The sequence below is a fragment of the Petaurus breviceps genome, unplaced genomic scaffold (assembly GCF_028583685.1).
Source record: "Petaurus breviceps papuanus isolate PSGF00001 unplaced genomic scaffold, PetGlider_PUasm1.0 229, whole genome shotgun sequence".
In the NCBI taxonomy this organism is placed as follows: Eukaryota; Metazoa; Chordata; class Mammalia; order Diprotodontia; family Petauridae; genus Petaurus; species Petaurus breviceps.
This window is the reverse complement of record NW_027185903.1, coordinates 8734401-8756024: the sequence shown is the minus strand read 5'-3', so window position 1 is coordinate 8756024 and position 21624 is coordinate 8734401. Positions and strand designations below refer to the sequence as shown.

Genomic DNA, 21624 nt, shown 5'->3' with positions numbered 1-21624 from the left:
CCCTTGCCACCTACCCTTACTGGGAAGATAAGCAGTTCAGTATAGGTTGTACATGTGTAGCTAATGCAAAACATTAACATAGTAGATATATTGTAAAAGACTGACTATATTTCCCTCCCTCCTATCCCACCACCCACTTGTTCTATTCTCTACTTTGATCCCGTCCCTTTTCAAAAGTGGGTGCTTCCAACTTCCCTCCCCCCCAGCCTGCCCTCCCTTCCATCATCTCCCCTCTCATCCCCCTCTCCCTACTCTTCTGTAGAGTGAGATACTCTATTTAGTGTGTATGTCATTCCCTCCCTGAGCCAAATTCAATGAGAATAAGGTTGACCCATTCCCTTTTGCCTTCCTATTCTTCCCCTCCATTGTAACCATTTTCCCTTGCCTCTTCTATATGAGACAGTTTACCCCATTCTGTCTCTCCCCATCTCTTCTCATTATATTCCTCTCTCACCTCTTAAGTATCATCCCTTCCCATTAAGTTGGTCCTATGCCCTCTATCTATGCATACTTTTAAACATATATACACACATTCACATATGTATTCAAATGCCCACATACCTTCCAATATAGACATATATATATTTTTTTCTATTCACTTCAACTATTTTCATACTGAGAAAAGTTTCATCAGTTATTATTATTATCATTTTTCCCTGTAGGAATGTTAATAGTTCAACTTTGATAAGTGGCTTATGATTTCTTTTCCCTGTTTACCTTCTCAATCTTCTCTTGCTTCTTGTATCTGAATCAAATTTTCTATTCAACTCTGGTTTTTTCATTAAGAATGCTTGAAAGTCCTCTATTCCACTGAATGACTATATTTTTCCCTGAAAAATGATACTCAGTTTTTCTGGGTATGTGATTCTTGGTTTTAATCCCAGCTCCTCTGCCCTCCAGAATATCATATTCCAAGCCCTTCGATCCCTCAGTGTAGAAGCTGCCAGATCCTGAGTTATCCTGATTGTGTTTCCACAATATTCAAATTGTTTCTTCCTGGCTGCTTGTAATATTCTCTCCTTGATCTGGGAATTCCAGAACCTGGGTATAATATTCCTAGGAGTTTTCTTTTTGGGATCTTTTTCAGGAGGTGATCAGCAGATTCTTTCAACCTCTATTTTGCCCTCTGGTTCTAAAACATTAGGGCAATTTTCCTTGAGAATTTTTTGGAGGATGATTTTTAGGTTCTTTCTTTAATCATGGCTTTCAGGTAGTCCAATTATTTTTTAATTATCTCTCCTGGATCTATTTTCCAGGTCAGTGGTTTTTCCCATGAGATATTTCACATTGCCTCCTATTCTTTCATTTGTTTGGATCTGTTTAACATCATCTTGATTTCTCATAAAGTCACTAGGTTCCCTTTGTTCCATTCTAAATCTGAGGGAATGATTCTCCTCATTGAGCTTTTGAGACTCTTTTTCCATCTGGCAAATGCAGCTTTTTAAGGCATTTTTCTCCTCATTGCCTTTTTGAGCCTCTTTCTGCCAATTGAGTTAGTCTGTTTTTTAAGGTGTTATTTTCCTCAGCAAGGCTGTTGACTCTCATTTTGTAATTTTCTTGCATCATTCTCACTTCTCTTCTCAATTTTTCCTCCACTTCTCTTATCTGCTTCTTAAGGTCCTCTATGGCCTGTAACCAGCTCATATTTTCCTTTGAAGATTTTGGTGCAGGAGTTCTGATTTCACTGTCTTCCTCCTGTTCCATGCTTTGCTCCTTTTGGTCCCCAAAATAGCAGTCTAATGTTGGATTCTTCTGTTTGCTTTGCCTGGTCATGTTGCCCCTCAGTCACTTGACCCCTGGGCTTTTTTTTTTTTTAAAGCAATTGGGGTTAAGTAACTTGCTCAAGGTTACACAGCCAGTTATTTCTGGGCATGGTGCTAAGTATCTGAGCCCGGATTCGATCCCCAGGTCATCCCAACACTGGGGCTGGTGCTCTTACTCGCTGTTCTACCTGGCCGCCCCTGCCCCTGGGCTTTTTGCCACAATAGAACTCTGCCACTAGACAGGGGAGCTTTCGTCCCAAATGCTGGGGTTTTCTCAGCTGCTGGAGGTATTCGTTGGGTGCCCTCTCTGAAGCCTCCACATGCTCTGGCAAGCTAGTCATACACCCCAGGACCTCCACCCTAGACCACAATCCAGATCCAAGCAGATTAAAGCAAGAGTGATTACCCCTCACACTGGTCGCTTGATCCCCCTATAGTCTGCAGGCCAGGAGCTGAAGCTGCAACATGGTGCTGGCTGAGACTTCTCTCTCTGGGGGCAAAAGGTGACACACTCCCAACTACTGGTCCCAAAGTCCACACTGCACCGACCTCTCACTTTGTCCTTAGCATCTATGTGTTGATAAATCTGGAAATGGCCACAGCTGCTAGTTATCTGGAGTCCCTCCAGCAGGCTGGTGGCTGGTCAGGCCTGCCCTGGGGCAAAAACCTCCAGCTCAGGGGGCCTGGGCTTGGCTCCCAGAGTACTGCGCTGGCCAATTCCTGCTGGCCTACCGGGCTGTCCTCACTGGGAGTTTAGCTTCTCTGTGTCATTTTGTGGGTTCTGTCTGGGTTTGCATTCTTAAATATGGGAGGTGTTAGGATGTATGTGTGTGTGTGTGTGTGTGTGAGTGTGTATGTGAGAGACAGCAATACTCCCATAAGCTCCTAGCTTGCTCTTCCTGACCAATACCAATGGCAGATTGAGAGCCCCATTAGCTTAAGTAGCAAGCGTTTCTTAAAAGCTAGGTAATCCTGTTCTGAAAGTAATACCTTGTTTCCCATGGGGAAAGCATGACCCAAAGGCTGTGTCCATATTGATGCTAAAGCCAACAGGCAATATAAAAAAGAGCAGCCACAACAAAAGAAATCCACTCATGCACTTTAGGCTATAGCTGAGATTTACATAAACAAAACAATTTTACTGATTTTTTTCATCTTTTTAAACCTCTAATAGGGTGGCAGCATGGTGCAGGGGAATGAGAATTTGCTTTTTAGTCACAGAATTTAGTTTGAATGCCAGATCTTCCACCTAACACCTATGTGACCTTGGGTGAGTGATTTCACCTCTCTGGGCTGCAGTTTCCTCATCTGTAAAATGGGGGTATTAGAATTGATGACATCTAAGGCCCTGTCTAGCTCTAGATCAAGGATTCTAACATCCCTGTTTGTCATGAACCCTGTAGGCAGAGACTGGTAAAGTCTACAGATCTCAGAATATTTTTAAATCGATAAAATATATAGGATTAGAGAGAAAACTAAACACCAGCGAAAATAAGCAATTTATTTTTCTCATCCAAGTACACAGACCCCTGAAATCTTTCTAGGAACCAGGGTAAGAGCCTCTGCTTGCTCTCAATGATCCTAAAGCTGCATCTGAATCCTGGCTTTGCCACTATCTACTTCTTTGACCTTGGGCGAGTTATGTGAGTTCTTGGTCCTCACTGTTCACTTTTATATAACAAGGGGGTTGGACCAAATGACCTCCAAAAGTCCCTTTGCACTTGGAATCTATGATCCAAATTGTTGTTTTTGTGATTTCAGAGACAGCTTATGCTTCAAAAGATCAAGGATAGCTGATTTCCTTCACGGATGCAGACTGCATGTCTTAATAGAGAATTCTTGTGAGTTGCTGTGGCTGAAAGAATTCATTACAAAATGGAAAACTTCTAGTGAGGCCCATCACTGACCCCACACTCAAATTCTTTTCAACTTTGATGAGTCATCAGATTGAAACTTTAGTGGGGGATAGATAGCCTCAGTTCACCATTATTTTTTACTAAGACAGTTATATCTTTTTTTTATAGCTGATTTAATTAAATTCACTTCATTAGGGAACAATGAGTAGGCTAGCATGATGGAAGGAGAAAACTAATATACAGAAAGAGTAGGAGATAAGTCGAGGGTCAGATCTGAATTCTGGGCTATGAAGTTGGTTTTTTTTTTTTTTTTTTTTTTTTGAGGACAATTGGGGTTAAGTGACTTGCCCAAGGTCACATGGCTAGTATTTTGTGTGTGTGTGTGTGTGTGTGTGTGTGTGTGTGTGTGTGTGTTAAGTGTCTGAGGCTGGATCTGAACCCAGGTCCTCCTGACTCCAGGGTCCATGCTCTATTCACTGTGCCACCTAGCCGCCCCAGGGCTATGAAGTTTTGACTTCATCCTTTAATGGTTGCCTATTTTCCCTAAAGGTGATGGAGACCTACAAGAGGTTTTTGACCAGGAGAAAGACATGATCAAAGTGGTATTTCAGGAAGGAGAGCCTGGCTTATCAGTGTTCAGAATGGATGGCTCGGAGGAGAGCAATACTGGTGAAAGTGAGGCCATTTAAAGGCAATAGCAAAGATATGGAGTGTTGAGGTGGCAGGGGGAGGGTGGGCATTTATTCAGTATATTTCCTGGGGCTTACTTAGTCAGGCACTTTGCTGCTACCTATGGTTGTCATTGTCAATTCCATTCTTTTCTTCCCTTAGAATGAACTGTAGATAATTGGTACATCAACATCAGGTATGCTGATTGGCTAGCCTAGAAATATCTTTTCTTGAAAAGCCATCATCATCAAGCAGACTATATAGCAAAGCTATCTCTTAGCTTTGCATTAGAAGATGATGAAAGAGCTTCTCTCTTCACCTTCATCCCTATCAGTCTGACACAAATCTAAGAAAAATAATCAAAATTCCCCAGAATTGCTGGAGCTTATAAGTAGCATTAGAACCTGCTTCAGTTTGTAAAGCCTTCCTTTGAAATGCCGCATGGGAGTGCCTGTGCACCAGAAGGGAAGGGAACAATGCAGGCCAGGCCACATTCTGATTCCCTGGGTTACTGGTGCTGATTTTGTTCCCATTTCATCAAGTGAAGTACAAGTTCAGGGACTATATTTTGTGCCATCTCTGGGGAGGCTACTGTGATTACTCCAAGGTGCATGAGGATCTGTACACAAGGAAGCTTTAAAAAATGAAGGGTTGCTACTCTTTTTGCATTATTCAGAGTATGCATTAATAATGCAATCTTATTTTTCAACTGTGAGTTCTCAGGTCTTGGTACCATCCTTTCACATAATAAATGGGTGCTTAATACATACTTAGGGCAAATAGGTGGCACCTATATATATAGGAAAACCTGAGTTCAAATTCAACCTCAAACATTTACTGGTTGTCTGACCCTAGGCAAGTCATTTAGCCCTATTTGTCTCAGTTTCCTCATATGTAAAATGAGCTGGAGAAGGAGATGGCAAACCAATTCAGTATCTCTACCAAGAAAACCCCAAATGGGGTCACAGTGTCAGACATGACTGAACAACAACAAAAAATACTTAAGAAGACTCTGTTGAAGCTTTTAGTCACCTCACAATGGTGCTATACACAAAAGGAATTGGAACTGTATTTATTTGCATATTCTTTCTAATAACACAGATTGTAATCTATCTATGCTTGTATGACTTGTCCATGTCCTCCCACAAGGTCATCATTGGGATTCTACCCAATATCCAATACCCTGCTATCTTTTCTAACTTTCTTTTGACATTGTAGGGATGCCAGTGGAATCCTCTGGCTTTTTACCATCATCCTTGCCCTCACCAGGGAAGCAGTCCATACTCTTGCTCTATATAATATATATATATATATATACATATATAATGCATAATACATATTTATGCATTATATATAAATTAAATATATTATATATATTTAACTATATATAAATATCAGCTTTCACTCATGTTCTTTGAGGCACTTCATTTGCCATATTTTGCATCCTGCTTCCATCTATCTAAGTGGCTTTACATAGCTCTTTATTTCAAATTCATTTTCATTTCTTTAGAGATTGTTGTAATGCATGTCTCACAGGCACAAACAGTATGCACATAACACTGGTATTAACAAGATGTAGATCAGGATAAGAACTCACCATTTGACAAAAACTGCTGGGAAAACTGGAAAACAATAGGACACAAACTAGGTATAGACCAACATCTCACCTAAACCAAGATAAGGTCAAAAATGGGCGCACGACTTAGACATAATGAACAATACTCTAAGCAAATCAAAAGAGCAAGGAATAGTCTACCTATCAGATCTATGGGGAGGAGAAGAATTCTTGACCAAACAAGAGATAGAGAACCTTACAAAATGTAAAACAGATCATTTTGATTATATGAAATTGAAAAAGTTTTTGTATAAACAAAACCAATGCAACTAAGATGAGAAGGAAAGCAGAAAGCTGGTAAACAATCTTTATAGCCAATGTTTCTGATAAAGGCCTCATTTCTCAAATACATAGAGAACTGAGTCAAATTTATAGGGATACAAGCCAATCCCCAATTGATGAATGGTCAAAGGAGATGAATAGGCAGTTTTCAGATAAAGAAATCAAAGCTATGCATAGGCATATGAAGAAGTGCTCTAAATCATTTTTATATGGAGAAAGGCAAATTAAAGCAACTCTGAGCTACCTCCTCATACCTTTCAAACTGGCTAATATGGCAAAAAAGAAAAATGATAAATGTTGGAGAGGATATGGGAAAAATTGGTACACTGATGTACTGTTGGTGGAGTTGTGAGCTGATCCAAACATTCTGGAGAGCAATTTGGAACTATGCTAAAAGGGAAACTAAACTGCACATACCCATTGGTCCAGTAATACCTGTACTAGGATTGTATCCTAAAGATATCATAAAAAAGGGAAAAGGATCTACATGTGCAAAAAATATTTATAGGAGTCCTTTTTGTGGTGGCAAAATACTAGAAATTGAAAGGATGAACATCAATCGGGGAATGGCTAAACAAGCTGTGGTATACGAATGTAATAGAATGCTACATTGCAATAAGAAATGATGAACAGGAAGATTTAAAAAAATCCTGGGAAGTCTTGCATGAACTGATATAAAGTGAAATGAGCAGAACCAGGAAAACATTGTACACAGTATCAGCAACATTGTGTGATGATCAACTATGAATGATTCAGCTCTTCTCAACAACACAAGGATCCAAAACAAGTACAAAGGATTCACAAAGGAAAAATGCTATCCATATCCAGATAAAAAACTAATGGACTCTGAATGCAGAACAAAGCATATTTTCCCCACTTACTTTATACTTTTTCATGGTATATGTAAAAGTCTGTTTCTTCTTTCACAACTGTAACTGATATGGAAATATATATATATATATATATATATTTTTTTTTTTTTTACATGATAGTACATGTATAAACTATATCAATTTGCCTACTATTTCCAGAAGAGGGGATGGAAGGGAGGAAGAGATAAAATTTAGAACTCAAAATCTTGAAAAATGAATGCTAAAAATTTTCTTGACCTGTAACCATGGAAAAAATTAAAGTACTTAAAAAGTATAAATGCTCAAACAAAATCAAATAATTAAAAAAATTAAAAAGATAGGTTTGTGTTTTTTAAAGAAGATTGGGATCATTCATGGAGCTTCATAATTTCCTGAAGGTGATCCAACTTGCTTTTGTCCACTTTTTAAATTCTGAATCCCATCTGTTATTCACTTATACTGTTTACTGCACACTGATCAACAAACTCCATAGGTTGCCACTCCAATGGCATTTCATGATCTAAACAAGAGGTAGCCTTCATCCACTTGGTATTTCCTCTTTAGAGCATGGGATCATAGGATAATAACTTTAGAACTAGAAGGCATTGTCTTGTCAAGTTTTTTGAGTAACTACACATCTCTTCCTAGAGGCTCTGAGCTTGATATGGAATCAGCACAAACAGGAGCACTGGAAGGAAACCAATTTGGAGCTGTTGGATCGCCTATATTGCAGTGGTGAAAAATTTTGGCCAGCTTGTATCTCCCTATTTGATGACTCGCCTGATACAGTTCGAATGTCATTGAACATGGTTGCCACTATTCTACAGGCTCTTTTTTTTTTTCTTAAAGCAATCGGGATTAAGTAACTTGCTCAAGGTTATTTCTGGGTGTGGTGCTAAGTATCTGAGCACGGATTCGATCCCAGGTCATCCCGACTCTGGGGCCAGCACTCCCACTCGCTGGGCTACCTGGCCACCCCTATCCTACAGGCTCTTAACTGTTTTGTGTCATGGACTCCTTTGGCCATATGGCAAAACCACAGGTCCAAAGAGGTGGCCAGCTATTTTGCATAAGTGTCTGTAGACAGGAAGACTTTGGTCTCATGCAATGTAGTGGCCAGTCTAATAACTTCAGTAATTTCAAAATAATGGGAAGCTTGAATGACATTTCAAGATATCTGCAATAACCTTAATGTGACATAAAAAACACTGTGATATCTATTAGTGACAAAGTCACAGGCGCAGCTGGAAGGGATGGGGTTCATTGCATATATTCAAAATAAAGGAAAAGGTAAATTTCATTTAGGTCAGTGAAAGTGATGATAAAATAATTTTTTTTCCTTACAAGTTCATAGAACCCACTGAAATCTTTATCTGTGGACCCTAGTAAGAACTCTTGCTCCATTGTCATATCTTACAACAAATCTTGGATGATTTAGATTTACACCTTGTTGGAATAAAGTGTGGAAGCTTATAGTATGAAAGCTTTAAAGTCTGGATTAAGAATTATTCTTTAAATGTTAAGAGTAGATTATTTTTCTTTCACAGTCTTCGGTATCCCTTGAATGAAAGACAAAATCAGTCTCTCTTCAATAGAAAACTTAATTAATTTAAGGAGTGATTTTAATTCCCTAAGAAGACAGAACCTTAGCTAGATCATTAGAGGGAATGTATTGGCGGCCAAACTAAGAATGAGAATGTTCTTTTCTTAAGCAAATCGAAGGGAGAAGTGTTCCCCCTCCTTTCCCTGCCCCTGCCTTTTTAAACCACTGACTTGGAATCCAGTTTTCTGGAAAGACAGATCTCTAATTTAATACTTACATTAACAGTGATCTCTATATTTCCCAATTATAAAAACCCAAACTGAAATGGTATGCTTATGTTTTATTATTGCTATGAAATTTCTTCACCTTTTGTTTCATTGTTATTACCCAACTTAAGTTAGTAATTGCTTGAGGAAGGAGAGCTTTTCTGATTTAGTAAAAGGAACTCTCTCCAAGTAGAATACTGGGACACTAATTTATACAAGCTGTTATTTGGTAAACTTTGCTAAAATGTTAAAAGTAGATTATTTTTCTTTCACAAAAACCTTTAAAGTGGTGTTTTGTTTTAATGAATTAAGTGCTTTCTCATAATCAACAAATAACAAGCAGAGCCAACTTCTAGTATTCTCTACATATTTCAGTTAATTGTTGTTCGGTCATTTTTTCAACTGTTTCTGACTCTGTTCGAACTCATTTGATGTTTTCTTGGCAAAGATACTGCACTGGTTTCCCATTTCCTTTTCCAGTTCATTTTCACAGATAAGGTAAGGAACTGAGATAAACAAGGTTACATGACTTGCCCAGGGTTGCACAGTTGATTTAGTTAATTATATGATGGTAAAAATGGGATCCAATGTGGAACATTGCATATGAAAGCTTGTCAGTTCTCTGCTAATATCCTTATAGAGGATGCTTTAATGTGTATTTAGATACACTAAATTTTTTATGTAGTAGGGAAAATAGGTGCATGGCTAGAGAGTTGTTCTTTTTTGGTCATCAAGATTTTTTTTTTCCATGCCATGCGTATTTGCCCCTTTTTCAGATATTTTGCATATTGATCTATCGATGCTCTGATGACTGCCCCCTCCAGTCTAGATATCCTCCATGTACATTTGTTCCAATCCAGTGGGTTTTTTCCCCATCTTTGTTCTCTTTGGTGCCATTTCTACATCCTCTGTAAGCACACTCAGGACTGTGATGCGTGAGTATGGTAGTTCTGTTGTCTTGATGGTAAAAAGTTTGTTATTTTAAAAAATTGTAAATATCTTCCATTTTTCTTCTTTGTTGTCCTTCGATTTTCATCCTTAAATGTACTTGTAATGACTTAGCTTACTTTGGTCTCTCATCAACCCATCTTTAAAATGGTTTTATCCTCCACTGCTTCTCTCTGCTTTATAAAGTGATATTAATCTGCTGGAACAGGATTGGAACATTCCAGAAAAGCTTTGCTTAGATTAAAAGTAAAGTCAAATAGACTCATTTGGGCATTCAGAAAAATTGGGTGGGGCTGGGAAGTAAAGGAATACAGTTAACACTATAGAGAAGATTAACTTTGCAAAGAAGAAAATTTTGCCATTTTCTCTTGAATTTGAGAGTCTAAACTAGCTGGGTTACAAAAGAAAGGACTGCGGAGGAAACAGAGGAAGTGATACTACATGGTAGAGTGGAAAATGTACTGGATTTGGAAATTATAGGACCTGGATTCAAATCCTACCTATGTGACCTTGGGTAAGTAAATTAACCTCTCAGAGTTTTTATCTGCAAACCTGAGGGGGCTGAATTAGATGATCTCTGAAGCCCTTTTCAACTGTCATCTATGACCTACTTTATCACAATCCCAGTATGGTCTGCCCAGGTCAGACCACATCTAGGTTAGTGTGTTTGGTTTTCTCTACATTTCAGTAAGGACATTGACGAGATGGTGTGGGTCCAGAGGAGAGTGACCAGGTTAGGTAAAGAACATGAGAACAGTCTGTCTCAGGAAGCCATGCCATTTATCAGTTGAAGGAACTAGAGATATTTATCCAGGAGAAGAGATTTGGGGGGCATGTGATAGCTATATGGAAGGGTGTATTGGAGCCCACTTGAACTAGCTTTTTAAGGCTAATGGTTAAGTTTTCAACATGAAAGCACTTCAGAAATGAGCAAAGCTACAAATCAGAACTTGATTTATTCTTGTGTTGATTGTCTAGTCCAAGAAAGTAATGGAGAAAATGTTAATAATGAATATTAAAGTGTGTTGTGAACACATTTATCCCCTAGACAGCCAGACGTCAAACATTTACCAGCAAACTGATGGTTTTTAAAAAAATATTTGAAAGAAGGATTGTGAAAGGACTGGATTGGCGTGGTCCCATAGAACTGAACTGAGAGTAATGAGAGGAAGAGTGGCAAAAAGGGAGGTTTTTTTTGTCATTTGATATAAAGAAAAATTTCTTAATAATTTGAGTTGACCAAAAGTGAAATGGACTCTCTTAAATGGTAGTTAGGTCCTCATCACTGGAAGTCTTCAATGGAAGCTAAATGACCACTTGTCATGACACTGTAAAAATTTCTTATAAGGCATGGGTTGGACTAGATGATCCCCAAGGTCCTGCCAGGTCTTTAATTTTCCAGAGGGCCATTCAATTAGCAAATTTTTACCAAGGGCCTACTGTGTGTTAGTTATGACCAGCAATCCAAAGATCACAATGGTTCCTGCCCTCAAGGGGAATAAAGCCTATAAAAATGAAAAGATTCAAAGTACTAATACAATGATACCAGAAACGGAATGGGGTAAGTCTACTATAACTCTCTATAAATAGTAGGTGAGTTCAAAGTCATCTTCTTTGTAATGAAAAGCTGTTCACCATTTGCACTGCCTTCCAGCCTCATTGGGCAATGACAATTTTGTATTTTCAGGGTGATTAGGTAAGGTTAAGGGATCTGGTCATATATTTTCTTTCTCTGTTCAAATTCATTACCATGGCCTTCTAAGAGAGTCCTGACCAACTGAGGTGAAAAGTCCTGACAATAGGAATATTATAAAACAATTACACTGATGTCTTTTTTCAATTAAGTAAATAGTGAAACTTTAAAAAAATAAGAACTTTAGAATAGAAAGAAGAATCAGAAAGGATTTAATAAGAAATGACGAATATAGTGGGAAAAGAACAAATGTTCAGCAAAGAAAGGCAGAATGAAAGTAGAGAACATTTGTATGTTCTCCCTTGGAAATATTTAAACCAAAAACCTGTTAAGGAAGTGTTGGAACAGTCCATAGCTAGGGCCCCTGTAGAGCCTCAGTAAACACTGAGGGCCTGATTGAATAGATACTAAAGGTGACTGGACAGCAGAGCAGTGTTTTCTAAGTCCAGGATCACTTCATTCTTCTCTCCTTCCAACAAAACTCCTTTTCTTTCCTATGGTTTGCTTCAATGTCCTCCCTCTCTCCCCTCCCAAGTAATAAAAGAAAAAAAAGTTTGCTGACTATAAGTAAATATATGCTAATGTAAGGTAATTCTCCTGCATCTTAGATGTGCAAAGAACTCAAAAGAGTAATTAATAGGCACCCTTTATTTAAGCAACAAAGTGAATCATTTCCTTCTAAGCAAGTAAAGTTGTGAAAATTTATGCTAATCAGATTTACATGTAGCCAAGCATTCGCAAATCAATGGAGAGATTACCTATGGTAGGCACACTAAATTCAGAATCACATTTAAAATTATGTTTATGCACGTGTAACTAGCACTTACCGTGCACGTTTATTCCATATTAACAATGAAACAAATGATATGTTCTTTCTCCTATTTCCCTTTCGGCTGTCATAAATCCATAAGATTTACAAATTGTGTGCTAATCAATGGAATCCACCAATTTATATGCATATCCCAACCTCCATAAATACTACTCACCATGGTTCAGAGTTAGCAATCCCTCTTCTTTCTCTTATTTCTACCTCCTTCTCTATCGAAAGGGCCAGGGGTCTGTTTGAACATAGTAGGAATGTTGGTTCCCTTGAAGCTGTCATTTATTTAAGACTTACATGTAAAAATTAAGTTCCAGGAACGGACTTCTGTCTGTGGGACAGTCTCATTACTATGCATTACCTAATTCTTTCTGAGTTGGATGAAAATTGATACTGGTGCAGAGATATCCAAATTCTGCCCCACATTCTTTCTGAGAATAATAGAGTAAATGGAGAAGACTCCCTGGTAAAGCTATAACTAAGAATTTTCTTACCCAGGGCCAAAAAATTCACCTTAGTTATCGGGGGGAAAAGCACTGAAGGACTGGTAAGGAGTCGCTTCCGAACTGCACCTCCCCTCCCCTCCACCCCACCCCACCCCCAGTCTGCTGGTAGCCCCTTATTATTCTTGCTACTTAGATGCTAAATTCTGCTATTTCCTTACTGCTGAAGAACTGAGAGTACTGCCAGGACCCTCCAAATTCTGCATCCTGGGTAAAACCCTAGTCTCCTTATCCTAGTTAAAACTTTGCTATTTGCTTAATCTTTTGGTGGTAAAAACTAGATATTTCAGCAATATTATTATTTTCCTTCCTCAATCCTCAATCCTTTCTTTTGTTACCCAACTACTGCTGTTCAGATTCTCCTGAAGTTCAAGAAAAAGTGGCAAAACTTTCCTCTTGGCAAAGTTAGCCAGCTCTGCAAGCGTTAACTGTGTGTGTCCCCCTCCTTTTCTGAATGCCTAAAAGTCTACTTGACTTTACTATTCATCTAAGCAAAGCTTTTCTGGAATGTTCCAATCCTATAAAACAGAGATAACACCTAGTGGGTGGGACTATGAATCTTTCTCTTTGGTTTCTTAATATAGACATTGTCCCTTAGGGATGCATGATACCGTAGAAAGAACACTGAACTGAGGGAGGATGAGTGGGATTCCCATCCCATCTCTTCCTCTAACCAGCCTTGGGACTTTTTAGCAAGTCACCTTATTTTTTGGAGCTCAGTGTCCTTATGTCTTTAAAGAAAGGGTTGGTACAGATCAGGAGTTCTCAATCTGGGGCATGTATAGCTCCTGGGAATGTGAGTAGCTTGTTAAGAGGGTCTAGGGAATATTTGGCAAAGAACTATATGATCCTATTGAACTTAATTGGACTTAATTAATAATCCCTTTATTTTATTTCTTATGTGCATATGCATATATATATATAATATATATATATGTATATATACAAGCTCTAGTTTGCTTCCTTTAGCGGTGATTAAGGGGAATGGAAGGTTTTTCTTTTGTGTATAACCATGGTAAACTCAAGAATTTATTTCCTTTCATATTGAATAGAGTGAACAGGAAGGTTGATTTAAAGCCAAAAGGAGTCAGGAACAGAAAAAAAAAATAAAGATTGGTAATGTCTGTTCTAGAGAATCTCTAAGTTTTTCCCCTTCTCTATGATTCTTTTAGTTTCAGGAAAGGTAACTGAATTAAATATTCCTCACTGAAAATTAGGATAAAGTTCACTTGCTGGTGTTTTAATTCATGTTTGTTCCCCTAGACTAAATTACTTTCTTGGGATTGTAGTCTAAGTACATTGTCTTAATGGGTAGGGGATATTTTTCCTATATTTTTCTCAAGTTGAAATGTCAGCCAGTCACTCAGTCAGTCAAAAAGCATTTAATAAATACCAATCATGTCTCAGGCATTTTACTAAGCACTGGAGATACAAAGAAAACCAGAAGATAGTATTTACTCTCAAGGAGCTACAACTTGTAACTAATCATAATACCTTCCACTTTTAATTTTGCTTTCACATTTCCATCTCCCATGATCCTCAGCACAGTCATTATCTACATTGGATAGTAGCATCCACATTTTACAAACAAGGGCGCTGAGGCATAGCAAAGTCATATATCAAGTCAACAGAAGAATCAAGATTCAGGTTTTTTAGCTTTTAGTCCCAGGTTTCTCCTACTATGCACTAAATGCTTTAGTCCTTCTAGGTTTCTTCTATTATGGGCAGCGAGGTGGCGCTATAGTGCATAGAGTGCTAGGGCTGGAGTCAGGAAGTCTCATCTTCCTGAGTTCAAATCCAGCCTCAGATACTTACTAGCTGTATGACCTTGAGCAAGTCACTTAACCCTGTTTGCCTTAGTTTCCTCATCTGTAAAATGATGTGGAGCAAACCACTCCAGTATCTCTGGCAAGAAAACCCCAAATAGGGTCACAAAGAGTTGGCCATGACTGATAACAACTGAACAACAAATTCTTCTGCTATACCACATTAGCACCAAAGAATGTAAGATTCTTAAGGGCATGGATTGCTGGATCCCTAGAGCCTAGAACAGTACTTTTGTATCCTCAGAGACTTGTTTAATAATGCTTATTTATTGATGGATTTATTCAAAGCCTTGGAGGAACAAATACTTCAGAGATCAAGAAGTGTTTCTGGATGGATGGTGGGGGATTTTCATAGGCAACAAGGAAATGAAGGTCTTTGGGTTACTCCAGAACTTAGTTCTGTGGTGAGGAGAGATTGTAATGGGTAAACACATCTTGGACACCCCAGAAAGAATTTGGTTCCAATCTATTCCTAATTGCATCTCTACCAAACAAGAGTGTGAAAATATTTATCTGCCTCCATCGTCTCCTCTCCAACGTTGTCCTTGATGATTCACAGGTTGTTGCTTTGTTACCAGGGGGTGGGAAGGAATAAAGGGAGACTATTTGTTGCTCTGTGGCTGAGGAAAAGTATTCAACAATATAAGAATGTTGAAACTTGGGCCTGGGGAGCAACAAAGGAGACTGGGTTGCTGTCCTCAAAGGGGAACTGGACATAACCAGATTCACACACATAAACATGCGTGACAGAAACACATAAACATATATCCAACCAGCCGCAGCTGTGCACAGTTAAACACAGAAATGCCTGAGCAGCTAGAAAAGAGAGGATGGAGAAAAAATAGGGAAAGAGCAAAGGTTATGGAAGATCTAGGAAATCTCAGTGGGAGAGTTGAGTTCTGAAGGAAATGAATTTTTTGGAAGCACTGTATGGCCAAAAAAAAAACCAAGTATTTTTCCCAAAGCTGTGGTTTAGACACATTTGTCCAGCCTGGTTGGAGCCAGAGGAATTGAATTTCAATTAAGTGAGGAAATGTAAATGGTTGTATTAATGTTCAAGAAGAAACGATGGCTCAGAGAGAGGCTCTGGCCTAGAAATATAACTAACTTCACAAAGATGGAAGGTTTTAATAATCACAAAGCTCTGGATGCTTCTGCTGAGTGGGAGAACAGGAGGGGAAGTAGAGAGAATCTAGAAAGGGCTAATTGAGATTGGAAAGTGCCTATGTGCCTACAACAGACAGGAAAGGATAGTCAGGAAACAGAATCTAGGGAATATGGTCTGAGTTGGCAGTCAGGAAGATACAAGGAAATTGGTTTTGACGTGAAGCTGTGAGGGTGGATCTGGGACAGAGAGAAAAAGGTTTTGCTCCTTCTGACAACCAAAAAAACCAAAGGAAATAATAGCTCAACCTTATCACTGAAGGTAGAAGCAAAGATCTCATTAGCAAGGAAAGAAATGACCTCAAGTTTAGGATGTACACCCTAGAAGGGGAAAGCATGGAAGACATAGGAATAGTGTTTTAAATTTGGGTCAGGCTAATAGCAATAGAAAACTGGGTACCTGAGGCGGAGTGTTGTTTGAGGAATGGAGTTTTTGCCTAGGCAGTCTGTAACCCTGAATCACAAGGATTTGAAGAGACGGAGGAGAGAGTTTGCTAGCCATAAGACAGTTCATTTTCATGCCTTCCCAGTGTAATACAAGCATCTGGGACCATCGCCAGTCATCTTGACCTATGTCTTGCCATTGGACTCCAATGGTTCTGGAGGAGACAGTGAGGCTGATGACTGCACAGCCCTACCTCACTTAAATCTAAATCACTTACAAGTCAAGACAACACCCTCCTGATATCATCGGTCCTCAGACAAACAACAACAAGCTTCAGTAGTGTCCTGATTGTTGCTATTTGTCCTTTGTTCTTGAAGAGGATCAAAGACATCAGGAATGTGATGTAATGACTTACCAGTGAATTGGATTTAAGTGAGGGAGAACTGTGCAAAGTCACCAGCCTCACTCTCTCCTCCAGACCCATCCGGGGTCCAGGGTCAAGATATAGATCAGGGTGACTGGAGATGGCCCTGGAGGCAATGGGAGACCTTGGCTTTTTTAAGCTAAGTTCTTTACCAGGTCTCAGAACTGAAGGATAGTCCTGCACTGATACTTGGCAAGCAGAGAGAGAGAGAGATATGCTCAAGAGAGACTTGAATGGAGGGAATTTTGTAATTGTGGACAGGAATCCTTGGCGCCATGAATACATATAGGATACTGACCTCATCATCCTTGACCTCCAGAGCTTGTAACTTTAGAGACTGCAAAGAATGGGCCTCCCTTGAGTGAGAGGGAAGCACTGGGTTGGTTAGTAATTAAAGCTTTATTTTCCATGGGTTTGACTCTATTAGTGAATTTGTTACCAGGATAGATTATTAAAGTGTCTTGAGCCTCTCACAATGCCAGCCCATGATACCCCCAAACCTGGGAACCACTAATTATATAATTATATATATATATATATATATATAATATATTATATAATAATATAATAACTAGACTTAAACAACTCTCTCCTGGTTTGAACCAAGATCTTAACTTGCTCCCAATGGAGGAGCTTATTTACTCTTGTGTAGTCTCCGATATACTCTAATCTACAGAACTTCTCTGATTTCTATTCACTATTTTGTTTATTAATAGGTTTATTAGCTCTTTGCTATTCATTTTTGTTTGTCTATTTGTTTTGGGAGGAGGGTTGGTGTAACTAACTAGCACTTGGTGAGAAGGAGCTAAACTGGCAAATTTCCTTTCCCTTCAAGGGCGACTCAGTATCAGCAATCTTGGACCATTCCTACCCATATATGCTGATAGCCCTCTTATTCTCTGACAGGTAGACCAGACCTCAGCTTATATCTATCCATGCCACCAACAAACTGCATCTCTTTATCTTTAGATAAATGCATCTATTTATATTTAGACAACACACACACACACATCTTACACCAGTAAATAGAGGCAGCTTCAACCTACAGCTAGCAGGTTTCTATGTTTCCAGACTCTCCATTCTTCTACCATAAAAAATGCTAAAATAATCTTTCTAAAGTATAGTTTTGATTGTGTCATTCTTTTTCTCAAGAAGACTCAGTGGCTCCCTATTGTCTTAAGGATAAAATAGAGACTCTTCACTCTGGCATTAAAGCCCTACTCAAACTGGCGAGAGACCATCTTTCATATAATTCACATTATTTTTCCTCCCACACTCCCTTTTCTTTCCAAATTGGCCCATTTGCTGCTCCTAGGTTAATGAGAATCTATCTCCTTCCTCCATGACTTTTCATAGGCTGTGCCTAGTGCCTAGAATACTCCTAAATCCCTAGCTCCTTTCAGGTTCAATTCAGATGTCACCTGAATTGTTAATTCTCCTCCCCTCCCCATCCTGGAAAGGGAGGGGTTATTTGTTCTCCTTTCCATATTTTTCCTTTTTACTTCTCCGAACACATGGTGTATTTCTCTAGTAGGATATGATCCTCTTAAGGGCACAGATTGTTTTAGTTTTGTTTAAATATCCCCATTTCCTAGCATAGTACTTTGCAACAGTAGGCCCTTAACAAATGATCCTTGAATTGAATTGTGGTTTTTGCCCTGAGTTCTTCACATAGTAGCAAAATGAATTGTATATATAGACCATGGGTGTTTGGAGTAGAAGGGAGGAAAAAGCTCATAAAACCCAAGACTAATTTCTCCACTTTCATCTTCCCTATGATGGCATTAACATCATATTTTGCTAAATCTCAACCCTGCCAACTAATACTAAAAACTAGATGGTTACTTTCTAAGATAATTTGCAAGGGGAGAGTGGCCACATAGTATAGTGAATAGAGGAACAGCATCAGAGTCAGGAACACCCAGATTCAAGTCTTACCTTTGACACATACTGGCTAGGTGACCCTGGGTGAGTCACTTACATTTTTCATGCCCCGAGTAATCCTCTAAGATTCTTGGTTGCAGAACAGGTAACAGTCTGCATTGATAGAGAGTTTGCTCATTGACAAATTCCTATCCTATTAACGAAATCTTAAGTCCAAAGAATAAAACAGGGTAAAAAAACCCAAACAAACTTAGTAATGTAGCAATATGGAGGGGGTGTTAGGGTTATTTTTTTAGGAGGTTAGCAAGGAAGCTAGTTAGAAGGGGAGGGATTTGGGTGAATTATGACCTTTCCTCCTCCTTGCCTCCTTGGAATGTTTGGGAGTATAAATAAAACTGCAGATGGGAAGCCCTTTACAGCAAGGGGGTTAGTAAAGCCAGGGCAGTGCTAGCATCCTCTAGAATCATTGAGTCTGCACAGGTCTATAATGAGAAGTGCACAGGAAGAAAGCTCTGGGTTGGCTATTAATTAAAGCTTTATTATCCATGGGTTATTAAGGGATGGATTATTAAAGTGTCCTGAGCCTCTCAAAATGCCATCCCAAGCCACTCCAAACCTGGGAACCATTAATGTCTAACCTAGACTTAATCTTCAATTAAGTAAAAACAATGGGCCTAGGTTTTTTTTGTGAGTAAACTCAAGAAGGCTACAGTGATCTTCCAGTTACAGTGATTAAGCTCTTAATAGGCACAGGAGGAAGTCGATCCTTTCCTTATTAGCAAAACTGAAATGTTATCTCTCCTGCTGGAAGAATGTGGATGTCCTGGATGCAAGATAAACAGGAAATGGATGAGAATAAGGTAGGAGTGGTGGGGATGTTCCAAGGCAAGATCAGAGAGGGCCAAGGTTCCTGCTGAGCTCTTGGGGTCTTGCAGTCTCCTTGAACATTCTGTTCTGGCTCAGCTAAGCCAGAGGAGTGTGCAAGTTCATGGTACAGAAACTATGCAGGGCCAGATATCCAACTGAACAAATGCACACCTAGGAAAACAAAAAAGCCTAAGAGAGGGAAGCAGTGAGCAGGAGGAGGGCTAGCCTGTAGGCCAAGAGAGGTCCTTAGAGGAAGGAGCCACTTCATGGCTCAAAGGCTCTTGGGTTACGGCCCAGGGACTGTCTCAGGAAGCTTGGAACTTTGGTGACTGCTTTAAGAAGCAGTCTAAAGGAAGGTTTTAAAGCAAAAGAACTATAGAAATAAGACTGCCAAACTGAAAAGTAAAATCTCTCAATGTTTTCAAATACTTGGGAGGACCCAGTGACTTGCAAACAATTAAAATGATAAGAACGACTTTCATAGCTAGCTATTGTGAAAACAGACTCTCTAGGGACCTCCACTTTTACAACACTGTTTTGCCATTGTTTTACTTGCAAAATTACCAAGAAATTAGAAACACTGAAAATACTGAACCTAGATTTGTTTAAGAATAGTTCAAATTTCAGGTCTTTTGTTAGTTATATTGCCTTCTGCCTTGATCAGAAGGAAATGTCTTCCCATGGGGAGCTCCACAAAGAGCTTATGAAAAGGAAAATGATTCCCACAACTTAAAAAAAAAAAAAGAAAAAATTAACTAGCATGGTTGTTCTATTTAAGAAGAAAGATGCAAGGGACACCCAATCTCTCTGATCTCTCTGGGCGGGATTATTAGTATGGCGTAGTATAGCAGTTATCAAAGTGTGGTCTGCAAACAACTGGGGGTCCACAAGACTTTTTCAGGGGGTCCCTGAGACCCTTGATGTGGGTCCTTGAAGTTTAAACTATATTCATAATAATACCAAGATGTTATTTGCCTATTAAAATATTTCTCGCTCTTATAACAATATAGTAGCATATAGCAAGCTATATCATTACTGTATTTCATAAACTTGTCTATATTTATTGTATATCATATACTTCAACCAAAACAACCTATCACAAAAGATTGAATGCAGAAACAGGTATCCAGTTGTATTCTATTAAATTAGCCATTAAGGAGATTTATGAAAATATGTAAAATAATACTAATTCCCATAATTTTTTTGGTAAATAATTAATTTTCACAAATGTTATAATATGTTAACATGTAATGGGTTTATCATTTTTAAATGAATAAGCACATATTTTAAAATTTATCAGTTAAAATTTTTAATATAGCAAATATTGATAGTTATAAACCAAGTAAACAAAAGCTCTTTGTAATCCTTAATGATTTTTAGTAGTATAAAGGGGTCCTAAGACCAAAAAGTTTGAGATAGACTGGTGTATCAGAGCTGTCCTTAAAAGTCAGGAAGATCTGGGTTTGAATGCTGCCTCACATGTTTACTACATGCCTTACTCTGGACAAATTCATCTCTCTGGGTCTTTGTTTCTTGTAAAATGAGAAGGTTGGACTTGAGGACATCTAAGGTTCTGTCCAGTTCCAACTCTATGATGCATGACTATACATTCATAGGCTAATGGGAAGTTTTATGCTGTCTTCAGTTATTCAGATCTCCTTTGCTGGGAATGAGAAATTCATAAAAAGAGGAATAGCTAGGTCCTGTTCTGCTAAATAAGGGACCTAAATTAGATGATCTCTAAAGTCCTTTCTAATTCTATTGTTCTGTGGGCCATTGGATTAAGTCATGGGTTCTTTGCCTGGGATACATTAACCCTGAAGGGATATATGGATGGACTTGCAGGGATTCTTGAGTTTGTTTGAAGGGGGGAAATATATATATATATATATATATATATGTATATATAAATATAATAAAATTATTTTATAATATATTACATATTATATTAAATTGAAATGAATAAACCATAATATAGTTAAATATAACATATACTATGTTCATATTTTGTTTCCTTGGAAATCCTAGGTATTTTATTTTATGTATTTAAAAACATCATTCTGAGAAGGGGTTCCTAGACTTCACCAGACTGCCAAAGGGTACAGGACACACTCCCAAATATTAAGAACCTTGGACAAAAGGAAAGTGAGCAGAGGAGTATTATTCAGTAAAAGGACATAGGGTCAAGGATTGGGGAAAGGACAAAGACTGGGGGCAAATACTGTTTTGCTGTTATTTTGCTCAACTAGAGATCAAAAAAGAACA

The 21624-nt window shown here is 38.6% G+C and overlaps 1 protein-coding gene across 2 annotated transcripts in view; it reads right to left on the bottom strand.

Annotated features, from left to right (window-relative positions):
* The window catches only part of EGFLAM (EGF like, fibronectin type III and laminin G domains), a 167248-nt gene that overhangs the window by 97768 nt on the left and 47856 nt on the right, over positions 1 to 21624 (bottom strand). The gene's annotated exons all lie outside the window — the stretch shown is intronic.